This window comes from Halichoerus grypus, chromosome 4 (assembly GCF_964656455.1).
Source record: "Halichoerus grypus chromosome 4, mHalGry1.hap1.1, whole genome shotgun sequence".
NCBI classification, from domain to species: Eukaryota; Metazoa; Chordata; class Mammalia; order Carnivora; family Phocidae; genus Halichoerus; species Halichoerus grypus.
This window is the reverse complement of record NC_135715.1, coordinates 27,820,752-27,848,094: the sequence shown is the minus strand read 5'-3', so window position 1 is coordinate 27,848,094 and position 27,343 is coordinate 27,820,752. Positions and strand designations below refer to the sequence as shown.

The window sequence follows — 27,343 nt, the reverse complement described above, 5'->3', positions numbered from 1 at the left end:
CTCTGTGATTGCAGTGTTAATTTTCAAGTAAACTTGTGCAGGTTACTTTCAAGCTGAGATCGCCACACAGCATTGACATTTACCGGGCCCTCCCTTCGGAGCCTTCCTGGCAGCCGAGCCGCAGGGGTGCTGCCCCGACCCCCGGGGGTAGGGTGGGGGGGTGGGGGGCTCGGAGGCTCACTCTTGCCAGTCTTCGCGTACCACCCGTACCACCCGAGAGTGAGGCTGCAAGACGTTGTTTGAACAGGATCGCATTCAAATCTGCCTCTCCTCCTCCCACAGCAAGCTTAATTTCAACTTTTCCCTAAGTGGTAAAAAGCCGGAACCCCAGACCGACTCCAAGAAGGAGGAGAAAGAGGATCTACTTTAATTTGTTTGCCATTTAAAAGTAACTTTTACTATGCACACAGCTGGCTCCGTACATTTCCACTAGGGAGCATGCCCACCAAGAGTAAAGTGAAAGTCCTCTCTCTCGTGCAATGTTAAATTCTGCCTTTGTTGCTTTTTTGAAGCCTTGGCATTTCAGTGGACCCTGTTTCTGAATTCCTTCATGTGGCTCCATTGCTGTATGCGGACCTTGATGAAGAAATGAATGTCATGCTCCTCCCCCCGCCCCCCCCCCCCAACGCCAGTGGCACACACAGCAGCTTCGTGGTGAGGTGCACCTGTTTTTAGTATCTGCTCACAGGCTGCCCATGCAGCTGTTGTTTTGTCATTAAAAAATACAACTGTATTCATGTAGGTTTCAGCCTTGTGAACTCTGTCACTTGGACTTGTTAAAGGGAAGCAATCAGACTGTGTCTGGACTGCTGATAGTAGGTTAGATAAAGATCCCACACTGACCCTGGCGCAGCAGTGTTTATAATAAGGGAAGGAAGTCTCTCCAACAGTATGTATATCCAGCAGACAGCAGATGTGGACCATGCAAAATTAATGATTAACTGCACGCCAGTGTGTTTGTCGGGGAACAGTACTGCTCTTTAAGGGGCTTATATAGTCTATGAAAGAAATTAGCTCATGAGAGGGACTCATAAGGATAAAAGAAAAAACTTAAGTAGAGGCTTGACATATCCTGCTTTTCTCACAGGGCAAAAAGTTAAACATAATGGTCTCCTTTTTACAGAAGTTCTGACTCTGAAGTCGGAGCAGATCATCCACTTGTTAAAACAAGACATGAACATTCCTGTTACTCCTTCAAGGGGGAGAGGGATGGTGTGCACTCAAATTGAACTCTAAGTGTACCAGAAAGAAGGGGGAAATTATCCAACAATTATCTCAGACACAGAAGACCGTGAAACCAAAAATATTAGGAAAGTGACAGCAAAGTAGTAAATAAGACTTGATGTTCAAATTCATTATCCCTTTGGATTTAAAGGGGCTTTAAAATGCCCAGAATCTCATCAAAATTTACAGGTAAAAGTAAAGGTAAATATTTGGTAAGTATTAGCAGCCTTGTAATTCATCGAAGACGTGTTGTAAGGAATATAATCTCCCAAAATATCTAGTTAAAATGAATTTAATCATGTTACTTTCTTCACATGACTTAAATTTCCATATTGAATCCCAGTGATGGTTCAGCAGGTTAAAAAGATAATAGGAATCCAAGAATTTCCGTGACCAATATAAATCTTGTAATGTTCATTTGGCTGAAGAACCCTTGGGGTCCCTGTGCCTCAGCCAGTCCTGTGGCCCCTCCAGAATGTCTCTGCTCCGCTCAAGCAGCACATCTTTGCAAAGACAAAGTTTAATCCCTAAGTTTTGAATGACTGCTCACAGAAGTTAGTGTCTGGTACATTGTGCTTCCTTTTGAGGAAGGGGTAAGGTCAGTGGAATTATCTATAGAGAAATTGGGAATGGGAGTAGGGGAACATGTTAAAAGGAGCTAGTAAAAGAGGAGGAGGAAACTCTTCGTTTTCTATCTTACATCTAAGTCCTCCTGTAGCCTGATTTGGAGCTCCTTATTGAACTTTGTTTCCTCCTGCTTGCACCCCCATCCTGCCTCTTCCATCTAGAAAGTTTATTTGCTATTACATTTGCTGTTTCTTCACATGTTCTCTCCTCTACTTTGTGAAGTTCCTGAAATTAATCATTCCAACACACACACTTCTTTTTCTTTTTTTGAGTTTGATTCATTTTCTGTCTTTATTATGTCATTTAATTAGTTCATTCTCATATAGTATTTTTTGTTTTTATAACATTTTAAGTTCCTTGAGGATAGGAAATATATATCTATAAATTATATATATGTATGCTTAATATATATGGTCAAATTGTTCCCTAATACACCAATTGTATTTCAACAAATTTGTGTTATGTATGTTTATAAGACAACTCTGTTGCAAATTATTTTTTACACACACACACACACACACACACACACACATACTGGGCACAGAGCTAGACATGATGAAACAGGTGATTGCTTAAACCTGAAGAACGTGTGTTTTATTACTTTTAATCCAGTTTGTTACTTCCTCTTTGCATTTTAGATGGTATAGTCCTCTTCATATAAGGATGAAATAGCCACATTGCGGCTTCTGAGACCACTTCCCTTCCTACCAAGTCTCATTTGCCCTGGCTGACCCACTTTGGTCCTCAGATTTTTTTTCCTCCCAGGTTTGGTGCATTCCCTCACTGTCTGTGCCAGTGTGGAAGGACACGGAACTAGACACTGTTTTTAAATGTTAGTATATCGAATCTCCTTTTTTTTTTTTTGTCTACAACTGACAGCTGTCCTCCTACTATTTGAATGTGGAAAGTGGCAGATCAACTTTAGATATATACATTTTTTTAAATTTATTTTAGAGAGCAAGAGAGTGTGAGCAGAGGGAGAGGCAGGGGGAAAGGGAGAGAATCTCCCAAGCAGACTCCCTGCTGAGCTGGGAGCCCAGTGACTCTTGGGGCTCCATCCAAGGACCCTGAGATCATGACCTGAGCCGAAATTGAGTTGGACGCTTAACCGACTGAGCCATTCAGGCGCCGCAATATGTAAAATTTTTATTCTGAGCATTTTAGTAGAGTACCCAAGAGAGTCTGGGTTGTCTCTTCAGGGGCAGTTATGGAATTGGGACCTTGATAGTGTATCTGCCAAAGTGCCACAATCAGGAAGATAGTAGCAGGCCAGGACGCCCGCTGAGGGATTGGCAAACCAGAATTGTATATCCGGAGAAGTGAGTCCTAGATGTTGGAACTTTATGTAATCCAGTAAACTTTTTAGAAGTTGGGGTACAAACTTTAAAACTGTAAGTAAGGATGTTAAAAAATAAAAAATAATGACCATTTCACATAATAATGACCAAAATAAAGGATAATCCTTACTATTCAATACATCTCACTTTATGAAAAAATAATCACATTATTTTTTCTTATTTTCCTAAGGCCTATAGGAACTTCACAATTGGCCATCACTAGTTGATGGTTTGGCATTGGGAATCTCTAGCCTAGACCAAGCGGAAGAGGTTTAAAACCAAGTTTCCTCTCATCACCTCTCTGGTTGGGAGAGTGGGCTCAGTTTTCTTTTGATAGTCTCTTTCATGACCTACTAAACATTTGGGGAGAAAAGCCCTCAGGATAGATTTGGGAAGAGGAGGGGCTCAAACACATGCAAGGAAAAGTAGGAGAATCTTTAAGAGTGCCATGGTATAGCTTGAATGTACTCAGTTTTGCTACAAAATAATATATGCTTTCTTAGGAGTTTCTGTGCTATGCAAACTCATGCATTTTCATGGAAAGTTATCAGATTTGCATGGGTATGCCTGATAATACACACAATGAACAGAGATACTTGGTAGATGTTTAAAGTGTGTATTTGTGTATTCCTATACAGCTTTGTTCAGATTTCTTCATTTGCTATAATGTTTTTATTGGACAAAATTTTGTATGTGCAAACATAAGATTTGTGTTATGCTCAAATTGTTCCCTAATATATCAATAATGTGGCAAAAAATTTGTGTTTTCACAATATAGTGTAGCAGAACTGTATATGTATATTTCAGAACAATGACAAGTTCAACAAACATTGGCTATAACTTTAAATCTAAGTGAACTCTATCTCTTTGCAAACCAGATTTCAAATGGAGTGTCTCTAATTTTTTTTTTTTTTTTTAAAGATTTTATTTATGAGAGAGAGAGAGCAAGTGAGAGAGAGAGAGAGGGAGAGAGTGCAGGAAGAGGGCAAGTCCGATGTGGGACTCGATCCCAGGACCCTGGGATCATGACCTAAGCTGACGGCAGATGCTTAACCGACCGAGCTACCCAGGTGCTCCTGAGTGTCTTCAACTCTTGACTTCTATACATAATAATGGTCTTAAACCCCTGATTGTATAACTTGGGGGACGTCTAAGCCTCCTTGAGATTTCCATGTCCTTGTTGTCTTGTGGGCCTCTTCCTTTCTGGTGTTTTGAATTCTCAATTTCTGTGCTGTACTCATTCACTCAGGTGCAAGACTCAAAAAGCCCCCAACAATCTGGTCACAAAAAGTATTGGCTTGATATTGAGTCAGTGTGTGTGGGGGGGTACCAGCAGAAAGAGGGATGGGTGTGTGGTCAGGGTACTAAACCCGTTAGCTCCCTCTCTGCAGTCACCATGGCTGGCTATGTCCTTGGAAGAAGTCCTAGTTCCTGTAAGACAGTCCTCTTTCCACACAGTGTGCTGATAAGCACCACCTCCTCTGCACTTTGAGCCGGAGATAGTAATGGCCATGCTAGAACTCGCCCTGAGTACTTCCTTGGTTTCCTAAACCTTCGTTGTTCAGTTATTAAGCGCTCCAGATGTCAATTTGCATATGGGCCATCTATTTCTTACTGCAACCATGACTTGTATACCTGGATACAAATTCTGCTTGTTTAATTTTAAGCAATTTCTTTAATCTGCCTGGCTTCCGTTACCACTTACAGTTGCTGCGAGAATGAGATTGGAATAGAATGATGGAGAGATGGGGACAGTGAAAAGACTGTAATAAATAGTCAGTGATTGAAAACTATTATTGTTATTGTTATTGTTTTTTTTATTATCTCTCCTTTCTCATTCCTCTACACTGAATCTGAGTAACAGCTAACCTCAGTTGGGCAACAATCTGAAGGTTGAATTTAAGATAACAGAAACTTTTTTTTTTTTTTTCTATCAGGTTAAATAGCTTCACAAAGTTTACTCCAAGCAACCAGTTCATTAATGAAAGTTAAGCACTGATTGTGAAGAATTAAGTAGAATACCCTCCCACCAAGAGATTCGTCATTGGCCCACCTCTCATGAATGTGGCAGATTAGGTCATTTCCCTCAACAAAGGAGGCCTTTGTTATTCGGGAGGGCAAATGTTACTACAATTTTATAGGAGAGAAGTTGGAATTAATATTTACCTTGAGCATCTCATGTAGAACACCTTTTAAACTTGAATGAGAACTTTCTGTTCCGTAAGGCCTTTTTTTAGGCCACTTCTTTGAATTTGTTAGTTTTTTTCACTCTGGATTTTTCCTCTCACAGAATCTAGCTTCCTTATTTCCTCTTTTTTTTTTTCTACTCAGAGTCTCTTCGTTTCCCTGACTTCCTAATTTCAACTCTTTTCCTCTTTATATTTCTGGACCTGACTCCTAAACTTACAAACAAAAACACAGTCAATACCCAAGGCAGATGACCCATCTCTGTTGAGCAGCAGTTTCCGGGGGGCAAGCTGTTTCTCTGACATAAATTCCTCTCGCTACCTCCTGGAGACTTGAATCACTTTTCACCTCCGCCCATTCGCCTGTGAGGGATCATTGCCCAGGGCAGGTAGTGGAGTCTGTAGTTTTGGGCGTACTCTCTCGCTGGTTAGCATTTGAGATAATCTCAGGCAGCTACAGGAGCTGGTGAAGATCAAAGGTATTCTGCCTGCTCGCTTGAGGTCAAGATCACTCTTGCTTTGCAAGTCTGTGTGTTCTAAAGTTATGTCTGCAGATATTGCTTTCTCTCCCAAAAAGTTTTAACAAAAGACACGGAGTGGAAATAAAATCTTAAAGGCAGCTTCTAAGTCACACAAATTCAGTTCCGTGTACTCTTCTCCTGAGATAATTTGTATGTCATAAGCTTGAGGCTTACGGTACACCTGGACCAGTCCTTCATTTCTGCCCACGAGCCACTTTGTACCTTTCTGGATAGAGGAAATGAACAAGTCACCCTCTAATTAATTCTATACCTGACTCCTCATTTTAACCCACCCAACCTTTACCCACAGGTTGCATGAATTAGCCCAGACTCTATTTGAAGATTTAAAATTAAAAAGCAATACCTCCTGCTCAGTAAATTCTTAGACTTTTCACCACAGGTGGATGTAAAAAACTGTCCTCTTGTTGACAAAAACTAAGGGAGAAATAGTACTAACTGTCCATGTAGTTCAGTGCTACAGTGTGTTGGAAAAGAAGATGGGGAGAGCTAAAATGATTCAGGTTGTCTTAAGCATCTTTGAATTGCAAGTAAAATATCCTAAACAAACTAGCTTAAATGAGAAAGGAGAATTACAGGGATAAAGACACACATATAATGGAGTTTCAAGGCAGGGGAAAGTTGAGTCCTACTGGAGACTAGAACAAGGACTAAGGAAAGAGAGGCAGTGAAGTTCCTACCTTTTGTTTCTTGGTCCTACTTCTGTGTACACATCTACTCCCTCTCCTGTCTCTGCACACAGGCTTTCTCTGCTTCTCCAAGATGTGGTAAATTAATGTTATTCAACAAATTACTGCAGTGACGAAAATATCCTATATTTTCATTATGGTAGCCACTAGCCAGAGGTGGCTGATGAGCGCTTGAAATATGACTGGGGTGAAAAAGAATCTGAATTTTTAATCTTAATGAATTTAAATTTTAACGGTTTACATGTGGCTAGTCTCTACACGTTAGGCAGCAAGATGGTAAAAGATAACTCTCTAGTAGCGCCTGCATTTGCATATCCTCAATATGAGCAACTAGCAGAGACTGACTAGCAACCTTGAATCCCAGTTCCAGCTTCCTAAGAGAGAAACATTGGCCCAACTTATATTAGGTACCATCCCTGGTTCAACCAGCTTTGCCAGAGGGATAGGAATATATACCATCAGTATGGCAGCCAGGGCCAACCTGATATATAGAGGGGGAGATGTAATTCTTAGAGGAAGATGGTCATGTTCTGCAGAGTTACTCCAAAAGATATCGACTCTTCATGTTAACTTCCTACACGGATTAATTTCACTGATTAATTTTCAAATCACCTTTACTTGCCAATGCAAAATAGACTTAAGATTCTCGTTTATGCCAAAATAGCATTTATGCTTTCAGTAACATCAGGGAGATAGGTCAGTGGGATCAAATAAAAATTTGGGAATAACTCAGAAATCCATTTCTCGAGGCATTGGCCTCATTTTAGTTTTCTCTTTTACAGGCAATTTAGTTTGAGAGGGTAATAGATCACTTGACTAGCACTCTAGGAACACAGGAATATTACTCTCCTGTCTCTTATTTTTCTCTGCTTTCAAAATTTATCTCTAGTTTCTAACCAGTGGAACAGATAGAAGAGGCCGCATAGCTTTGCAACACTTGACCCTGGGGTGGAGCCTTTTGCCCTGATGTTAAGCAACCTTTCCCGTATGGGTAGACGAGGAGTGTCAAGTACAGTCTATAAGGTCAAATCTCTCACATTTCTTAGGTGGCGCCCTTGATTTATTCTAAGTGCTTGGGCCCTGTCTATCTGACCACCCCATCCGTCCTGACCTTTGAGACCTATTGGCTCATTAAGATCTTGGTTATTGACATCTGACTTATTCTAGCGTCAGGCTTTGCTTTATCGCTTCCCCACCCTTGCATGCTCCTTGATCCCAGTTTTTAAATCCATCTCCCAACCTCTAGCTTGCCGTGATCCGTAGCAGGCATGGTTCCCGATTACTCAGATTTTCTGTCTTCACCATCTGCCCTGAGGGCACCAGTCTGATGAGTTCCACTGTCTGGATGACAGATGCGTTCTTTAGCAAATGTTTTTGGTTGAATGTGTTTCCTACCTTTTAGTTAAAAAGTACATGAATGTGGTACACTTGTACCTCAACTGATGAAAACCTACGTTCTAACAACATTTCTTAAATGTTGCCAGAAACTTTATACACTGGAGTGGAATAATCATTAAGCAATAGGACTTGCATTCCTATTTTCACGAAAAATCATCCAAAATAAGGCCCAGAGGATGGCTGCATTATCTTTTAATGCCTATTTTAGACCCATCCTCTAATTATTTTTATTTCATAGGCCAAGGTACTGTCTGACTTTGAAATTATTATTGCTTGGTGCCCAGACATGTGGAGCTACACATTTGCACGTAGTTTTTATTCTATAGAGACACAACTGATTTTGGTCTGGTAAAAAGATATATAATGGTTTATTGCCTTGCAGGACATTAATCAGGTTTGTGTCAAACTAGTTTACTCTGATATTCATTTCTGTATTTCATATCTCCTGGAAATAGTTCCTTAAAATGTTTTTGGAAACAACTTTACCACCTACTTGTGTTCTCATTAATAATGAGTTGAATAAATTGTGCACATGTTCATGGCATATTTGAGTCGTTTCTTAAGTTACGAAAATTTTGCCAAGGCACATGAGATAAAAAGTTTCATAGGCCTAAAATAGTATTAGAAGCAAAATCAAATGCGAATCTTGCGGGGGAAGGAGGAGGAGCTGCACTGAAAATAGTGAGGTTGAAAGGAGAGAGGGAATAGATAGGCACCGAGTCAGGGAAGAACAGACCAGAAAGAAAACTTTAGACAGAACATGGAGCTCCAGTGAGTACACAGGAGTTATCCTGGGCTAATTCTGTCCCTCACCCTGCCACCACGAAGTCATGGAGGAAGAGCCTTATGATTTGAAAAAAATAGATATCTGTTTACGTATGTCTGAAATTTTCTTCACGGGAAGCAAAAACTTCAGTACATTAAAAAACACAAGTTTTGGGTGCCTGGGTGGCTCAGTCGTTAAGCGTCTGCCTTCAGCTCAGGTCATGATCCTGGGGTCCTGGGATAGAATCCCACATCAGGCTCCCTGCTCAGTGGGGAGCCTGCTTCTCCCTCTCCCTCGCTCCCCCTGCTTGTGTTCCTGCTCTCGCTATCTCTCTGTCAAATAAGTAAATAAAATCTTAAAAAAAAAACACACACAATTTTTTCCCCTCCATTGTGGCTTAGGGCGATGCCCTGAAACTTGGGACACTAAGGTTTTCTTTGATTAGCTGATATTAAGTGATACATTTTAATAGAGAAGAAAGTGATAGCTTTAGAGGGTAGTAGAGTGGGATGGGGAGGGATTGGCTTTGAGGAAGACAAGAGGGAGAAGTGTGAGAAACAGAAGGCAGTCCGTGTAATGCTTTATCTTCAAATATTTGTTATTTTCAGAAGTATTTTCATTTCTTTTTCAAATAGAGACTTTCTTATTGAAAGTTTATTCCCAAATAATTCATTAAATGAGGCATTGTTACAACTTCTTCCCTTCCCTCAGAGGTAATAACGTTAGTGCCAGGGGATCCAACTTCTAGTCAAATCAACCATTAGCAAACTGTGTGGTTGGCCAGAGTCAGAGTCAGTATATTATTTCTTCATCCAGCTATTTTTAAGAATGAGTAGAACTATCTGTTTTAACTTCTGAGTCAGGTTCTGTTTAAACATAACACTTTTAATTCTGGTTTTTATCTAACTCGTGAAGGAGAATGCCACATTAATAAAACAAGATAAAATAAGTTATCTCATTGTGAAAAAGAGTTTTCACTTTTTAAATTCCTAATGTGACTTCTCTAAGTAGGGAATTTTCCCAGTATATTTAAAATACAAATTTATCAAAGGAGGAGAAGGGATTTCTAGAAACACATCTGCCATGTAATGTGAAGTACTACTGAAACCTTTCTACCTTTGTCAAGATAATTAGATGAAGAGTCCCTATTTCACATAAGCTGGCATCTTCAGTTTCTAGAATGACACCAAGAAATAGATATAATGAAAGCAGTAGATTTCTTGCTTTTTTCCTCCCCTTCCTTTCTCTCTCTTTTTTTCTTTCTTTTCTTTCCAGGCTGTGTTGTTGCAGAGATAGGTCCAGTGCTCTCTGTTGGGGCTAAAATGATTGATTCCTGTCTGGGAGAGGACTCTTCTGGGGATTGAGTACTCACCCCCAGCCAAGGTAGAAATTAGTAGAGTAATATCTATCTTCCGTAGGTCCAGGTGCTGAGAGAATGGCCAGCAGTCTGTCACTTAAATTATTATTCAGATTTATGTTCCTAAGAGGCTCTGGGCAGATATCCTAGAAGGCCAGTCTGTGAACTTTGGATGGCAGCTACTTTGAGAGTGTTCCGAAGGACTCTAGAGCACACATGGGAAGACCACTCTGCTTGGGTCTGCCCCTCAGAACTGTGAGAGACGGGAGCCCCAGATGCCTGGAGAAGCTGCTTAGAAACACCATTAGAGACTCTGTTCATGTGGAGTATGGAGATTGTTGACCGTTGTTATATCCCTCAATGAGGAGAAGCAATAAATTTCTCATCCAGAAATCTCCTTGCGCGGGGTCTCCAAATTACAACGAAGATTTTTCCTACTCCCAGTGTAACCGGAAACTCAGCCATCAGATTCTTGGCAGGAAAGAAGTCGAGTTAAATGTGATGACAGACTGAGAAGCTTCAAGCTCCGTTGGTAAAGCAAGTAGGGAGAAAGGCAAGAAAAGCACCTCCTTAACCTCCACCCAGATTGTAAATTTATTTTTGTGTCTTTGAAATAGGTTGTAACGTTCAAGCTTTTTGGCAAAATGACAAAATGAGATTTTTCAAATCTTCCTTTACATTTCACAGATCTGAATGGTACCAGACTTACCATTGAAAACAAAGGAAAACAAAAAAACAAAAAAACCCCAAACACTGTTAAGCTTCTGGCCTGTACTGTTTTTTTTTTTTTTTTTTTCCATTAATGGGTTCTTTCCAAGACAGGAAATCAACAAGAGAGAAAATTTATAGCTAGTCTAAGTTAAAGAATGCTGTTCTGAAGCACTGGATTTTCTTTTCTGCTTTTAAATATCCCCATTTGTCTTCACATTTTCTTTTCCAAACTCCTCCCCATCCCATTCCATGTGGTAGATGCTTAATATGCTAACACTTAGGAGAACAGAAGGCTTTCTCCCGAGAGAGTTACAGAGCTGTTCTGTGTGGCTGTCAGAACGCCGACCTGAACCCTCCCGGCCCTGCCAGCATGCAATCTGTCTCTGGTCCCTCGGCAGACGAGAGGCCTGGGCACCTTGGACTAGCTCTCTCTTGCCAGAATTGGAAGATGGCTTCGAAGATTGAGGGAACTCTCCAGAAAGATTTTTTTTAATAAGGTTATCTATGGAGGTGACCAGTGGAAGAAGACTCTGGCTAGGGCTGTGCATTTTTGTCAGCAATTTCTCTCTTCATGCCATACCCTTGTTCTGTTAAAGGAGTTTTCTTTGAAAAAGTTAGGTTTCTTCCAATATGCCTTTTAGTAGCATGCACTGAGATGATTAAGATAGGGCGCTGATCTTATACGAGTCCTGATGCATCATTATGTGAGACAAACCTTTAAAAAGAGAAGGAAAGATATAATACATGTTTGTCTAGGAGTATCTTGGAATTGTGAAAGGTCACAGAGACAGAGGGGATGTTACCATAGACCCCAATTTTTTTATTCATTCTTTTTAATTTAAAAATAAAAGAATTGAGACTTTTCCAGCAATAAAAATTGGCAAAGATTATTTTTATATGATCATATCTGCTAGTATGAGCAGGAGACGAGGAAATTGGCATTTTAAACATTACTCATAGTATAAATTTTTGGAAGACAATTAAAATACACAATTTACAGATGAAATGACAGGACATCTGAGGTTTGTTTTAAAACTGTCTAGTAGGATGTGGTTGGAGGGAAGTCGAGTAGGAAGAATAAAAAAACAAGGTCAACTGTATATTAATAATTGTTGAAGCTCACTAATGAATAAATGTGGATGCATTACACTATTTCCTCTAATTTGTATATATTTAAATTTTCATAATCATTTAAAAAGAAAAACACACATGTCTTCTCATTCATCCGTTTATTCATTAAACGCATTTCTCTGTGCCAGGCATAGTTCTAAGTGCTGGAGATATGGTAAGGAACAAATTTATCTCTGCTCTCAATGAGCTTAATTCTAGGGGCAAGAAAAGGGCTATAAAGACATAAAAAATGAACATAAAATATAGCAAGTGGTGATCACTACTATAAAAGCAGGAGCAAGTTAAGGAAGTGTTGAGGTGAGACTAGTAATGCTTTTCAAGACAGGGTCCTTATGGGAAGCCTCAAGCAGAGAAATAAAGAAACCCAGGAAACAATCTCTGTGAATATCTGGCAGAAGAATATTTCAGCAATGTTCCAGGAAGAGGAAACAATAAATGCAAAGGCCATGAGGTGAGAACATGCTTGGTGTGCTTAAAACTACCAAAGACAATCTGTAATGGCGAGAGGGGTGTGAGATTAGAGAGATACCCAGAGACAAAATGATTTAGGGCCTTGCAAATCATTGGAAAGACATTGGCATTATTCTGAATGAGATGGGAAACCATTCGAGTTTTGAACAGCTGGATGACAGAATCTAGCTGTTCTAGGAGTCTGTTGGAGATGGGGCGAGCAAGAGTGGAAATAGCCCAGAGGCAATCTCTCATCAAAGTGAGAAATTACGCTGAAGAGATCTGTTCAGAAGCCATTGGATTTCTGGACATTTTGATGGCAGAGTCAACGATTTCCTGATAGATTGGATATGTCATATGGGAGAGTTAAAGATGACTCCAAAGTTTTTTGCCTGAGAAACCAGACGGATGGAGCTGTCATCTACACCCATGCAGGTAAAAAACAAAAACAAATGTTGGATTTTATATATGTGAAAGTAGAGGTAACTTTTGATTGAGATGTCCAGTCGTTGGTTATATAGTCTGGAGCTTAGAGGAGAGGTGCAGATTGGACTTAGAGTTGATCTCTGCGGAACGCAAGGGCTAGGGATGCTGACCCCACCCCCACCCCACCACTCCTGCTAAGAAGTCAAAAATCTGTGGATATAGCTTTTGACTCCCCTGAAACCTTTAATAACCTACTGTTGAATGGAAGCCTTACCGATGACAATTGATTAACACATATTTTGTATATGTATTATATACTTATTATTATAATAATGCAAGCTAGAGAAACTGTTGAGAAAATACCTTTACCGTACTGTATTTATGGAAAGAAATCTGCATGTGAGTGGACCACAATTCAAACTCATGGTGTTCAAGAGTGAACTGATTGAGTGTGGAAGTAGTTGGGATAGAGATGATAGCTAAGGCCACGGAACTAAAGGAAATCACCAAGAGCAAGTGTCAATAGAGAAGAGAAAAGGTCCAAAGACTGGGATACTTACATTTTTGGTGTCAGATGTTAAGGAAGGTAAGGAAGAACCAGCAAAGGAGGGTGGAGAACCACAAATAATGCGCCTAAAGTGAAGGGACCAGAGTGTTTCAAGAAGTAAGAACAGATTCACTGGGCCAAGTGCTGCTGCTGGGCCAACAACGAAGAGGACCCAAGTCTGCTTCAGCTTTGGCGCTGGGGCGCGCTGGGGGTCACTGGGGGGGCACTGTTCAGAAGAGTGGTGTGACAGCAGCATGATTGGAGTTTCTCAAGATAGAAAAGGGAGACAGCAGTGACAATAAGTAAAGATAACGCATATAAGGGATTTTTCTGTAAAGGGGATGACCCCGCAGTGTGGCAGGGAACTAATAGCAAGCTCAGTTTAGGGAATTTGGGCTTTTAGTAAGTGGACGGCTTCCAACAGTTTGGACAGGGAGTAGGGAAACCACAAAGGATAGTGTTTTACTGCGGGGCTATTACATCCCCATCACATCCAATGAGGTGAGAGAAGAGAGCCATTACCAGAATCAGAGAGAAGGGAGAAGAACTCTGTGGGGTGGGCTGCCTGACTGGAGCCGTGATGTTCCATCAAGGGATGCAATTAGTCCCAGGCCGACCTTCCAGGTGAAGGAGGAGTCAAGGGAGTAAGTCAGCCAACTTCACTCTCCTCTCTTCATGCCTCCACTCGTTCTCTTGCTCCATGCCTCATTGCTTGAACCCAACCCAAAACAAGAGGGCCTGGGAATTTGTCAAGAAGTCCATGCAGATCCAGTTCCTGAGACAAGAGAGGTGGGGAGCAGGTCTGGAGAGTTAAAGGAAGATCCTTAGCACAAAGAAGATCAGAAATGGACCAGTAATGTGAATGCACTGCCCTCCTCAAGAAACACTTAGTTTGTATCCCAGGTTGACCTACTCATGCTTCTTGCTCCTATGAATTCTACAGGTGTGTTCTATTATTTGAAGTTGAGCTCCAAGGCATCTATGTGGGGCCCTAATATGTTCTGCTTTGGCTCTGTTTCTTATAGTAAAAAATTCACATGCTCAAATGTCTGGTTGCCACATATCCTTCGGACAAGGACTGTGAAATTCCAATCCTGTCCTGAGGAACTAGAAACATGCTTTAGTTGCATTATTGCTGATGCTGGGATAGTAGTTAGATATTAATGATAGGTCAAAGGTCGAGCTTGAGAGAGCCCAGCACCGGACAGAATATTGCCACCGTTGAAGCCCCATTTGTGGACACTGTGTAGGTGGTGGATGTAAAGGTAGATGGTACTTGTGATGAAACTGCATCAATGATTAATAATTATCAATTCACTAGAAAGCATTTATTGAGCACCTACTCTGAGCTGAAAGCTAGGTTGGCAATTGTGCAGGGAAAGAATACAGGAAATGGTCTTTGTGCTCAGAGAACTTACTTAGCTGGAGGTACAATGAATCCACGAACCAATAAGAAGAATAAGATGTAATTAAATGTAAAATTGCTTCTTACAGTCCATAAATTCTATGCATTTCAGAGGAAATGAAGAGGGTGATATTGATTAGGAGTGTGATACAATGATCTTGATCTGAACTTGGAGGGAGGAGAAGGGCTTGAAAAAAAAAGCCTGGAAGAATTCTGTGGGGGAACTAAACAACCAAGGGTTTTGGGGGCTGAATTGAAGGGCTCAAGGAGCAAGCAAGGGCAGGGATGATGGCAGATAAAACCTTTTTTTTAAATAAACTCAAACTTTCCCAAGTTAAGGAAAAAAAAAAACAAAACCTTTACATTCTTGAGCCAATTGACTGTAACATGACATGAGGATTAACTTCTTTAAAAATCTTTGGAGAAAGGCAACCACTTGATAGGGAGGTGATTTAGTTTAACAGGTCATTAAACAGGTTAGGAAACATGAATTTTCGTCTCCGTAATGACTCTCTTTTGATATCAAGTCCTTCAGCCACTCTGACCTTACATCGGGGAAGGCATACTTACCGACTGCTTCTTTGCTGCTGGGCCTCTTGTATACCTTATTTCATTTTGTTCTCATCACCACCCTAGGAGTTGTTTGGGGTTGTTTTTTTTTTGTTTTTTTTTGATGTACATTATGCAAGTGAGGAAACTGAGACTCAGAGAAGTCAAGAAACTTACCCAAGGTGCTTAACTAGAAGCAGTAGTGCTGTGATTCAAACGTAAGCCATCTGACTCCACGACACCACAGTGTCGCAGACCGTCTGGTTTAGGACGTCAAAGCGTTCCCTAGCCATGCAGTGAAAACACGTCCGGGGAGGTTTGCGTAAATTCCACTCTTCTAACCCTTGTCGATTTCTGTTTTTCCATCTTGTGATACGGCATGAATTAAATCATAATATCGTTGCATGTTTCGCAAGAGAACGCCTTGAAAACTGAAGTATCTGTTTTCAAATAGCACGGAAATTCTAGAGGCCAATATGTTTTCTAAGAGTGAAAAGTTCTTGGCCCAGTACCCAGCACAAGAGTCTCCTGCTATGTGCCTCCATGGCAACGGGCCAGGGATGTCCTCAGCTAGCAGCGGAGGAATGTAGCCCTTGGAGAGATAGTCAGGGAGGGTGCTCAGCAACAGGCGGAAATGGCTACATTTCAGTAACCTGCAGGACTTGGAATTCACAGGAAATGATTTCTTCCCTGGTGGGAGCTGAGGCATCCAGTAAATCTGAGTGCCTGTCAGAGAAGCAGCCACCACTAGGCTTGCTGATTACATTTGCAGTTAAAACCAAAAAACACCCCCCTCGTGATAGTTCTGACTTTGAAAATTATAGCTTACAGGGATCTTTGCTAATGCCTCCTCTATAAAACAGGTTTATTCTTCACTGAAAATCCCTGTAGCCCACAGAGATAAGCTGCCTGTGTAGATGCAAAGCAGAGCCTTTTTCCCCCAAATGTGGGTAGAATGGGACTTTGGTGTGTTAATCAATTTCTACATAGTCCAATCTGCCTGGAAGCTTGGGTAATTCCTAACAATGTCACCCTTTACCTCCGATTCACAGAAAACTATTCACGTTACTCTTGAGGTTTTAAGCCTGGTGTCTGATTGGTTTCCCCAGTGGGGCCATGGTTTGGTTAAGAGCACTGCATTCTTAAGTCAACTGAAAGGCTGACTATTTAGCAACCCAGAAGATGTCGGTGTAGATTCTTGAAAGTTCTTCATGAACCAGTGCTGGTTCCTCAGGAGGCGCATTCAGCTGGGAAGTCACTGTGGCCCTTTCTTTTTCCTTTGCCAGACCTGGAATTTTAGAAGTCTCTGATGTGTGGAGCAGGGGGAAAAAAGCACTTGGTAAAAGTCTTTAAAAAAAACATATGTCTGTTGTGCACACCAGTCTCTGAAGAGGCCCCCGCAAAAAAGTCAGACTAGAAATGATGATTTAATGCGGCTCCTTTAGTCTGCGGACCCATCCTCTTCTATTCCGCAATGGGAATCTCCATCAAATAAGAACAATATAATTGAATATTTGGCCAGATTTCAGCTTCAGAGTGAAACCCTCTTTAGGTTATTCTTGTGCCTCCGGTTAACATTTAATAGGAAAGGTAAGCAGGCTGCACATTTGGACTTAGAGGGGAGCTTTCTCTGCAGCTTTGGAACCATGACAGGCTTCAATCTTTTTATCGCGCCTTCACCCGACCCTGTGCAGGGCACCTTTCTCTCCATTGTCCTGTCTGTCTGTCTTTGTCTGCTCTCACCTTCTGCTTTCTTCCTCCTTCCCTTCCTTCTTTCTTCCTTTATATCTCTTTGTACTTCTTCTTTTCTCTCCATCCTTCCCTCCTCCCTTCTCTCAAAAACAAATGACAAAGACAGGTACACTCAAAACCCTTGAATATTCGTCGTATTGAGGAACATGATGACTTCCAACCAGTCTGACGTCAAGTTCAGTTCAACCTTTTTTGGGTATTGTGCCTTCTGAGCAGGGCAGGGCCCAGCCCATTTCCAGTATATTCTTGCTTTTAAACTGCTCTTCTAAAATTATTTAAATAGTGATGGAATTAGAAACAATTTGAACTACTATCGTGGATCATTATCTCCATACAGGGTTTTTGTTTTTGTTTTTTTAAACTGAAGTATAGTTGACACACAATATTACATGAGTTTCAGGTGTATAGCATAGTGATTGGATGAGTCTATACAATATGCTATGCTCACAAGTGTAGTCACCATCCGTCACCACACAACGCTCTTACGATAGTATTAACTATATTCTCTACATTGTACCTTTTATCCTCGTGATCTATTCATTCTATAACTGGAAGCCTGTATCTCCCACTCCTCTTCACCCATTTTGCTTATCCCTCTACCTTTTTCCCCTCTGGCAACCATTCGTTTGTTCTCTGTATTTATGGGCCTATTTCTGCTTTTTGTTTTGTTTTAGATTTCACATATAAGTGAAATCATATGGTATTTGTCTTTCTCAGTCTGACTTCTTTCACTTAGCATAAAACCCTCTAGGTCCATCCATGTTGTTGCAAATGGCAAAAATCTCATTCTTTTTTAATGGCTGAGTAATATTCCATTGTGGTGTGTGTGTGTGTGTGTGTGTGTGTGAGATATGTTTGTGTATATATACACACATACCACGTCTACTTTATCCATTCATCTATTGATGGACACTTGGATTACTTCCATATCTTGGCTATTGTAAATGATGCTACAGTAAACACAGGAGTGTGCATATCTTTTCGAATTAGTGTTTTTGTTTTCTTTGATAAATACTTGGTAGTAGAATTACTGGACATGTGATATTTCTATTTGTAAGTTTTTGAGGAACCTATATACTGTTTTCCACAGTGGCTGCCCCAATTTACATTCCTACTGACAGTGCATGAGGTTCCTTTTTCTCCACAGCCTGAGCAATACTTGCCCTTTCTTTTTCGATTCTAGCCATTCTGACAGGTGTAAGGTGATAGCTCATTGGGTTTTGGTTTGCATTTCTCTTGCATTTGCATCACGTGATTAATGATGTTGAGCATCTTTTCACGTGTCTATTGGCTATCTGTGACTTCTTTGAAAAAATGTCTATTGAGGTCTTCTGCTCATTTTTAAATCAGATTTTTTTTGGTATTGAGTTCTATAAGTTCTTTATATATTTTGGATATTAACCCCTTATTGGATATATCATTTGTGAATATCTTCATTCAGTGGGTTACTTTATTGTTTTGTTGATGGTTTCCTTCACTGCACACAATCTTTTTATTTTGGTGCAATCCCAATAGCTTATTTTTACTTCTGTTTCCCTTGCCTAAGGAGAACTATCTAGAAAAATGTTTCTAGACCTAGCTAGAAAAATGCCAATATCAAATTATTGCCTATGTTTTTTTCTGGGAGTTTTATAGTTTCAAATCTTACATTTAGATCTTTAATCCATTTTGAGTTTATTTTTGTGTATGGTGTAAGGAAGTGGTCCCATTTCATTCTTTTGTGTGTAGCTGTCCAGTTTTCCTAACACCAAGAGATTGTCTTTCCCCATTGCATATTATTGCCTCCTTTGATGTAAATTAATTGACCATATAAGCATGGGTTTGTTTCTGGGTCTTTATCAATTTCATTGTCTGTTTTTGTGCCAGTACCGTACTGTTTTGATTACTATGGCTATGTAGTATATCTTGAAATCTGGGCTTGTGATACCTCTAGCTTTCTTCTTTCTCCAGATTGCTTTGAAGTCTTTTGTGATTCTATACAAATTTTAGAATCATTTTGTTCTAGTTTTGTGAAAAATGCTGTTGGTATTTTGATAGGAATTGTATTGAATCTCTAGATTGCTTTGGGTGGTATGGACCTCTTAATATTAATTCTTCCTACCCATGAGCATGGAATATATTTCCATTTGTGACATCTTCAGTTTCTTTCATCAGTGTTTTATAGTTTTCAGAGTACAGATCTTTCACCTCCTTGGTTAAATTTATTCCTAGGTATTTTATTCTTTTTGCTACAGTTGTAAATGGGATTTACTCTTAATTTCTTTTTCTGCTACTTCATTATTATTGTATAGAAGCACAACCAATTTCTGGGCATTAATTTTATATCCTGCAACTTTACTGAATTCTTCTAATAATTTTTTGGTAGACTTCACATGGTTTTAAGTGTTGAAGTGGTGAAATTCATATCTTTATATACAGAAAACCTCAAGACAGGGTAGTTAATGACTGAAAATCAGACACAAAGTCATAACTATCAAGAAATCAACAAAACACTGTTGAATTCCTATTTTTAGGCCATTAGACTAAGCAAGATGGACATACAAACATCAGGCATTCTCAGTCTCTAGCTTACGATCATGTTTGGGATGACAGGGAACTTACACATGAAAAAATAGCTAGAAGTAGCTCTAGCTAAAATTGATTGAGCACTTACTGTTAGCCAGTGTGGTGAGCTCTGACGTGTGTTCTGTCCTGAAATCCCTGAAACATCTCTACAGTACATGCTGCATCCATTGCAATTAGCATTTTATGGATGAGGAATCTGAAGCTTAGGGATTACATAACTTGCTCAGAGTCTCCCGGCTAGCATGTGGTAAAGCTGGGACTTGAGCTCACGTAATCGGTAAATGTTGTGTACAGATGAACAGGACAGAAGGATATTCTTGAAGTTCAGAGCTGGAAAGTCACTGTGTACTGGGGAGGTTACAAAGAGACAGCATTTCAGGACTAGAGGAGACCTTTGAAAGCTGAATCTTTTCCGCTAATGTCACAGTTGGGGAAATTGGGGCACAAAGATAGGGATAACCTGCTGAAAGCGGTGGCCTCTGAAGGGCAATTGTAGGAGGGATGAGTAGGGTTTTGACTACCTCGAGGAAGGGAGCCGGAATGCATTCTGTGGGGGAGGGAACAGGAACGATGGTCTCCCAAATCACATTCCAATTGCTTTTGGTGGTGTTTTCTTTTCACGAAGAATTTTCGTCAATATCTGGTATGTGTAAAAATGGTTCCAGAGAGAGGATTTGGGAAAGGAGGAGAAAGGGAAGCTTTTGGACATGTTATCACTTGCTGCAGTCTGAGGGTTCTTACCCCCCATGGGAGTCCCAGTCAAAGTTGCATATTGCTCCTGTCTGTCTGATGAAGCCTCATGGACGTCAAAAGGTATAGCCAAGGACAGGCGAGCAAGACTGAAAGAAGGCTGTAGCGGAGACAGAAATGCGGTAGAAAACATGTCCGCATACAATCTAAAGCTTTGAAGCTGAAAGAGTCAAGCTTGCAGGGAAGCATGCTGGAGTCTCTTTACTCTGTGTTATCCTCGAACAGAGCACAGTTTTATATAGAATGTTTGCTGCAAAACTAGACACAAATAGTTCCGAGGATTAACTTTGAATTTCCTGGATTTGGTGGGCATAAATCGGGGCCTTCATGCTATTTTAACACTTTTTGAAAACAAGGTCCTTATGAATAAATGGCAAAACTGGGTCAAGAAATGCTTTATTCATTAATAAGTAAAATCTAGAACTTGGAGTAATGCTCCCTAATTATGAAATGGGCAGCGCTCTGTACTGTTTTCTGATTGGCTGACATCAGTTTGAATGCAAACTTTATTTCACTGCAGAGTCCTGGCATACTTCACACATTAAAATTCTAAGCTGTCTAAGTAGGTGTGAAACTAATTTTGTGTTTATTTTTTAAAACCCACCTATGATCATTTAGGACCATCCACTTCACTTTGGGAGGGCAGCACCCGGTTGTAGGTGGGCCCTGGGAGACAATAAAGGAGAGGATAATTTCTTAAATGGCTTAAACCAGAATATTTATAGTTTCCTGGAATAGTTGTAACTACTTATCCATTTTTCCAGCCACAACTTTTCTTAATAAGAAGGGCTTTGAAAAACCTGCTAAATCTGGGCATAAAAGGAAACAGAAGTTTTCCTAGAGCAGTGGAATTTTTTAAAGTCACATAGTAACCTTATTGATGAAATCAGGAAGAGAGCACTTTCAGATCAGACTTGAGGGAGGTTATTTACAAAACATGAGATTTTCTCAGCACACCAAGCACATTCTGCAGGGTTTCCTGCAGTATGAAGACACATACTGTCACTGGTTTCTAATCAAGTCAGACCAGTTTGCAGACTCGTCTTCAATGGGGAATGCTAAATTGCATTACCAGCCACTGATTCATTCAGAATCAGCAGGAAGACTCTTCGCAGAGGTCATTTGGCACTTAAAACAAAAACAAACAAAAAACTCAGATTCATTAGCAGTTAAAGTGGGAAAAAAAGTATATTTTCTGCTTGGATAGAATGTATCTATCTTGGATTAGTCTTCTCATAAAAGCACTTTCTTGTTTATGAATATCCTAATAAAATTCCATTTAAAAATTTAGTGCCTTTTTGAACCATGGGCAGTCTGATCCAATGTACATTTTGGAAAACCCCAATTCACACTGACCATCATTAAAAAACAGTTGGTTTGGTACCTTCACCCCTGGAGATTTAAACTGTTCTGTTGCAAAGGAAGGATCGCTAACTCAAAATATACTCCTTGGAAGATCTACGATCGAGAATTTTTTTCCCCTCTTCTTTTTTTATTGATCCTCTTCCTCCTCCTCTTCCTCTAAAAAACAAAGTACTGAGTAAAAGAATTCTGACCATTGTGAGATGTTGATAGAATAAAGTCTCCCTCTCAGACTGGTGGCCTTCTACCCCCGAGGTCACCATCCCCTCTCAGTCGGGTCCCTTGAACAGAACGCTGACAAGGGGAAGGTGGAGCAAGCCCCATGTCTTGCCACCATGTCGTCCTCAGATTGCTCAGCCTGACCAGGGTTCTGCAGCTTCGTTTCTTTAGTTCTGAAGCATAGCAGTGAAGCTGGGAGACCCTCACCGTTCCATGTTCTGTGGAACATACGGTCTGTTAAAGACTGGTCAGAGGCATCAACTTTGAATGTGAAGGGCAGGTATCATGGCTAAATGATGAGATCAGTCTTACAGTGAGGACATGGTATGAAAGGCAAATCCCTTGTATCTTTCAACGAATTTTATGGGGTCTTTATGCAAATTGCAGAGTATTAAGAAAAATGCAAAGGTATACAAGATGAAAGTTCTTCCTTTAAGAAGTTTTGAGGACAGTAGATGAGATGGCACATGAACACCCATAACTGAGATAAATGGCTATAAAATTGTTTTGCTTATGCTAAAAAAGGCTATGTTTTTCCTTTTTAAACACCTATTATCAGACATTGTGGAATCATTTTACATGTATTATTTCATTTAATCTCATAGCAATGAGAGGGAGAGGGATAGGCTTTTTTTTTTTTTTTTTTTTTTTTGGCTAGTCAAATAAAGCAGTGGGAATGGAAAAGGAACAAAGCAATCTGTAACTGGCTGTGATCAATGAATTGTAAACACCACTGCACTCAGACCAGCTGGAAGCAGGCACTGTTATCCCCATTATTGACAAATGAGCAAGCTGATGCTTAGCCAATTTAAGAGATATAGGCAAAGTATGTGTGGCAGGGCTGGGATTTGAATATTTGAACATCCGTATATCTGTCTCCAGAAGCTATGCTCTTAATCACAAATTAACCCCGTTTCACATCCCAGTTATTAACCAATCCCTCCTGTCTAGATAGTGGTCTAGTTCCTCTTGTCTCTCATAGAATCCTCTCCTTAAAGAATCCTCCCAAAAAGCAGCCTATAAGAGTACCCAAGTAAAAAGCCAGATCACTCAGAGCCCAGGAGAATTGAGAAGAAAGGAGATGGCTTCTAGCTTAGACATGAGAGGAGAAAAGAAGGAGGAGTTTTGGATGAAGTGGCCTGAGAGACTGATAAAGACATGAGGATGTTTAATAACAAAGGAACCAAGTGGGAATTTAGACAAATATACAGGTAACAAAAAGCATATTAAAGGGTGGCTCCATTATAATGGGGCCTGATCTCCCAATTACCCTCACAGACCTTTGGGACATATATCCTGCTTCTCATAACCAAAGAGACATTAATGATAGTTCAATATTATTGGGTTAGTCAGGAATTAGTTAATTTAGTTTTTTTCCTCTGGTGCTCATCTGTGGAAATTAAAGCATCAGTACTCTACCTATTCTAACACCGACTTCTATGTATTTTGGTTAAGTTAGGTCTCCACTTTGTATTGCCAGTCAAGGTCACAGCAGTGATGGGGATGATAGAAGGAAGGCAATACTATTTATGTAAGTCTCAGGGGAAAAGGGACTCCCTAAAGGGCGGCCACTTAAAACACTTTCCTGGAAGGATGTCAGGTTCTCATCAGATCGTGATCTCTGACTGGACTGTAGGGGCACATACCACCCTCAAGGGACTGACCCTTGGCTTCGTATTTATTGGGATAAGGAAATGTAAACAACAATGCATCTGGAGTCCAGTGATGTGCATGGAAACCTCGGCCTTGCACTTTAGCTGCCACCTACGCCTGAACATTTTTCATACATAAATAACAATAATACTTGACCTAAATTTCAGGGTGATTTCCAAGAGTGAAGGGAACAATAGATGTGAAAATACTCTGCAAATTGCAAAGGCTATTCTAGGGGTTCCTACTGCAGTTCTGGATTCTCAGGTATGTGCTCATCTACCCTCCTGGGTTCTAACTAATGAAGAAGAAACACTGAAGTTGAGGCGGAAGTGGAGGTGGGGATCAACAATATTAATGGAGGTCCAATTCTTAAAGTTGTGGCTCCCAAATTAACCCAAATTAAAGTTGAATCAAAGAATGTGGCAAGACCCTAAGGCCAAACCAGGGAGCCTTCTAATATGGGTCCTCAAAACATGACCTTGCAACCCTTCTGCAGAGAGAGTTGGATCTGCGAATCAGACCCCGGCCTGTGGCATGTGGCGTCCTGGCCTCTCTCTCCAACCCCATAGAAGGCAAACACAGGGCCCTAAGAGGCCATACTTATCCATTATTTGTTCCATGTGGCTGGCAGTCATGAGAGAGACAGGGTGGCATCTCTCCCTGCTTTTGAGACAAAGAAGTGCCCCCGCACTGGGGAAAGGAAGACCACCTGATGGGAATGGCTGGTTCTTTCCTGCAGAAGATAGCAGAGAGGGTCTCCAGCATGCTCTATTCCAATATAGTAGGAGTGGCTTCCTCTGGGGACTGCTGCTGGATTTTAATCATTTTGGTGATATTGGATTCCTTTTGAGAATCTGATAAATTTGTGAATATTCTCACAGGAAAAAAATCATTAAAATGCATTTAAGGCTAATATTTTTATATAGTTCCAGAAAGTTTATAGACACCATCCATGGACTCTCACTGGAAGCTAGAGTTCGAATTCCAAGGCTGTACAAAAGTTACTTGTTAAGAATTTTCCTTACCTTGAAGCAATACCAAAGCCTACTATTTTTTTTTTTTTAAAGATTTTATTTATTTATTTGACAGAGAGAGAGATATCTAGAGCAGGAACACAAGCAGGGGGAGTAGGAGAGGGAGAAGCAGGCTTCCTGCTGAGCAGGGAGCCCGATGTGGGACTCGATCCCAGGACCCTGGGATCATGACCTGAGCCGAAGGCAGACGCTTAACGACTGAGCCACCCAGGTGCCCCCAAAGCCTACTATTAAAAATACTGTTTCTCAGAAAGTGAAGGTGAAAAAAAGTTTGTATGTATGTATGTATGCATTTGAGAGAGAGCGCGTGCATTTGAGAGAGAGTGCATGCACGTGCGAGTAGAGTGAAGGGCAGAGGGGGAGGGAGAGAGAATCCTCAAGCAGACTCCCCACTGAGCATGGAGCCTGATGTGGGGCTCGATCCCAAAACATCCAGATCATGACCTGAGCCAAAACCAAGTCGGCTGCTTACCTGACTAAGTCACCCAGGTGCTCCCAAAAGGTTGTTTTTAAAATGATTCCTAATGTATCAATTAATTTCTATTTCTCTTTGATTATTCAGGGGTTTGTTTTGTATATCCTAGCAAACTTTGGCCTACACAGAAGAACACTAGGTTTATTCATCTTGAAGTGATTTATTATCTTATTTGAATTGTGGAATATAATACCTTAGGAAACAAATAGCTGTCCACTTCAGTTAATTGAACATTGCAACAGAAATTTATTTTGGAGACACGTTTTAATCTGAGTCCTTATTTTCTTCAAACTGAGTGGTATACAGCAACTAACTTGATGGAACTTTGGAAGGTAATGGTCATGCTCTCCTCTTCAGCTCGTCTCCATTTTTTCCTACTCTACCCTGGGGCTGTCTGTATCCAGAATGTAGCCTCTAGCAATGGCTACGTGTGTGGCCCTTAATAAAAAATGATGAAACAAAGTTAGTCTTCCCTATCCCGGCCAATTCTCTGTCAGTTTCCCCCCTAAAGGTGCTTCTCCATCCCCATTTCCACCCCAGGTTGTTCTTGGCTTTACTCACTTCCACTTCCTTCTTAGAACCCATTCACCTGAACTTTGGGCCCTCTAAGTCCACTTTCCAGCCACAAGAAAACAGTTGCCTTCATGGCCGAGCTCCTCCATCTTTTAAGATCTTGCAATTCCAGAAGAGATCTTGATTTTCACATTGAATAATCCAAAGGTCCATGTCTCAAAAAAAGAATAGGGGAAAAAAAGCTTTTCAATACAGAATTTAAGGCTTTACTTCTATAGAAATATTTTGCTTGCCCTTTAAAATAAGAGCTTGGGGCACCTGGGTGTCTCAGTTAGCTAAGTGTCTGCCTTCGGCTCAGGTCATGATCCCAGGGTCCTGGGATTGAGCCCTGCATCGGGCTCCCTGCTCAGCAGAGAGCCTTCTTCTCTCTCTCCTCCCCACTCATGGTCTCTCTCACTACCTCTGTCTCACTTTCTCTCAAATAGATAAATAAAATCTTTAAATAAAATAAGAGCTTATTCAGTAATTCTAGAGAATAAGATTTTATAAGGAAGCAAAAATTTGGGAGCACAGTCTCAGCCAATACTCCCCATTACAAAAGGCATTTCTAGGGGAGCCTGGCTGGCTCGTTGGTAGAGCATGTGACTCTTGATCTTGGCGTCATGAGTTCAGCCCCACATTGGGCGTAGAGCTCACACTAAAAACAAAAACAAAAACAAAATGCATTTCTGTGCACATCAATTTCTAAGTCATTAAAGAACAATAGGATTCATAGATGAATCCTAGGATATAAATTAAAAGTTAAAATATCAATAATACGTTTCTCTTCTTTTTTAATACAATTTTTATTGTTCATTTAGATTGAAGACCAGTTTCATGTTGGATTATTTTCCATATAAAATTCTTGAAATTAAGCTAGGCAAGCCACTCTGGGGTCTAGTTCAGGTTAGTGACTGGCTGTGCCTCGTTTAGACATCCATCCATCATAGTTTTAATGACGTCCGAAAACCTATTTAAGCTGCAGAGACACCAAACGCACTACCTGTGAGGAATTTCCAAGGTAATGTATAATCATGTTCAAGATTTTAAATAAGTACAAAATTGACTTTATAAACTGTTGTCAGCTTTGGAGTCAAAACCAATGACAAATTTTAAAATAATTTTCTTTGGCAACCATCTAAAACAAATTCATATTGTTTAGGGTTGCAAAATGTTTAGTGAATATGATTTTTATATTCTAGCATTACTTTATTATATTTTACACATATATTTTCAACTGAGGTATTAGGTTTTAATATCAATGTCATTTAGCAGATAAAAATTATATATGCATACTAATGTGAAGAGATTTTTCCAAAGCTGAAAAATCAGAGGCTTTTTCCCTATCTCTCTAGCTTTGGATCAATAAAATATTTCCTATTAGATCAGAAGACATTCTTCTTTTAGAAAATAGTGACATATTCTCAATGGAGTAAAGAGTTGATATTAGTGAAAATTAGTAAATACAGACTGTATTTCCTGCACTGGCTTAAATTTATTTGGAAGAGCAAATCTTCTGCTACATTGGCAATTTTTTTTTCTCATTTTCTTTTTCTCTTTCTGGCTGTGCTCATAGAACAACAACACATCTAGTTGAAAGATGAAAATTTGGACTATCTTTATATCATGTTTTTTTACA

General features: G+C 40.3%; 1 long non-coding RNA gene across 4 annotated transcripts in view; it reads right to left on the bottom strand.

Annotated features, from left to right (window-relative positions):
* The window catches only part of LOC144381563 (uncharacterized), a 625,721-nt gene that overhangs the window by 532,048 nt on the left and 66,330 nt on the right, over positions 1 to 27,343 (bottom strand). The gene's annotated exons all lie outside the window — the stretch shown is intronic.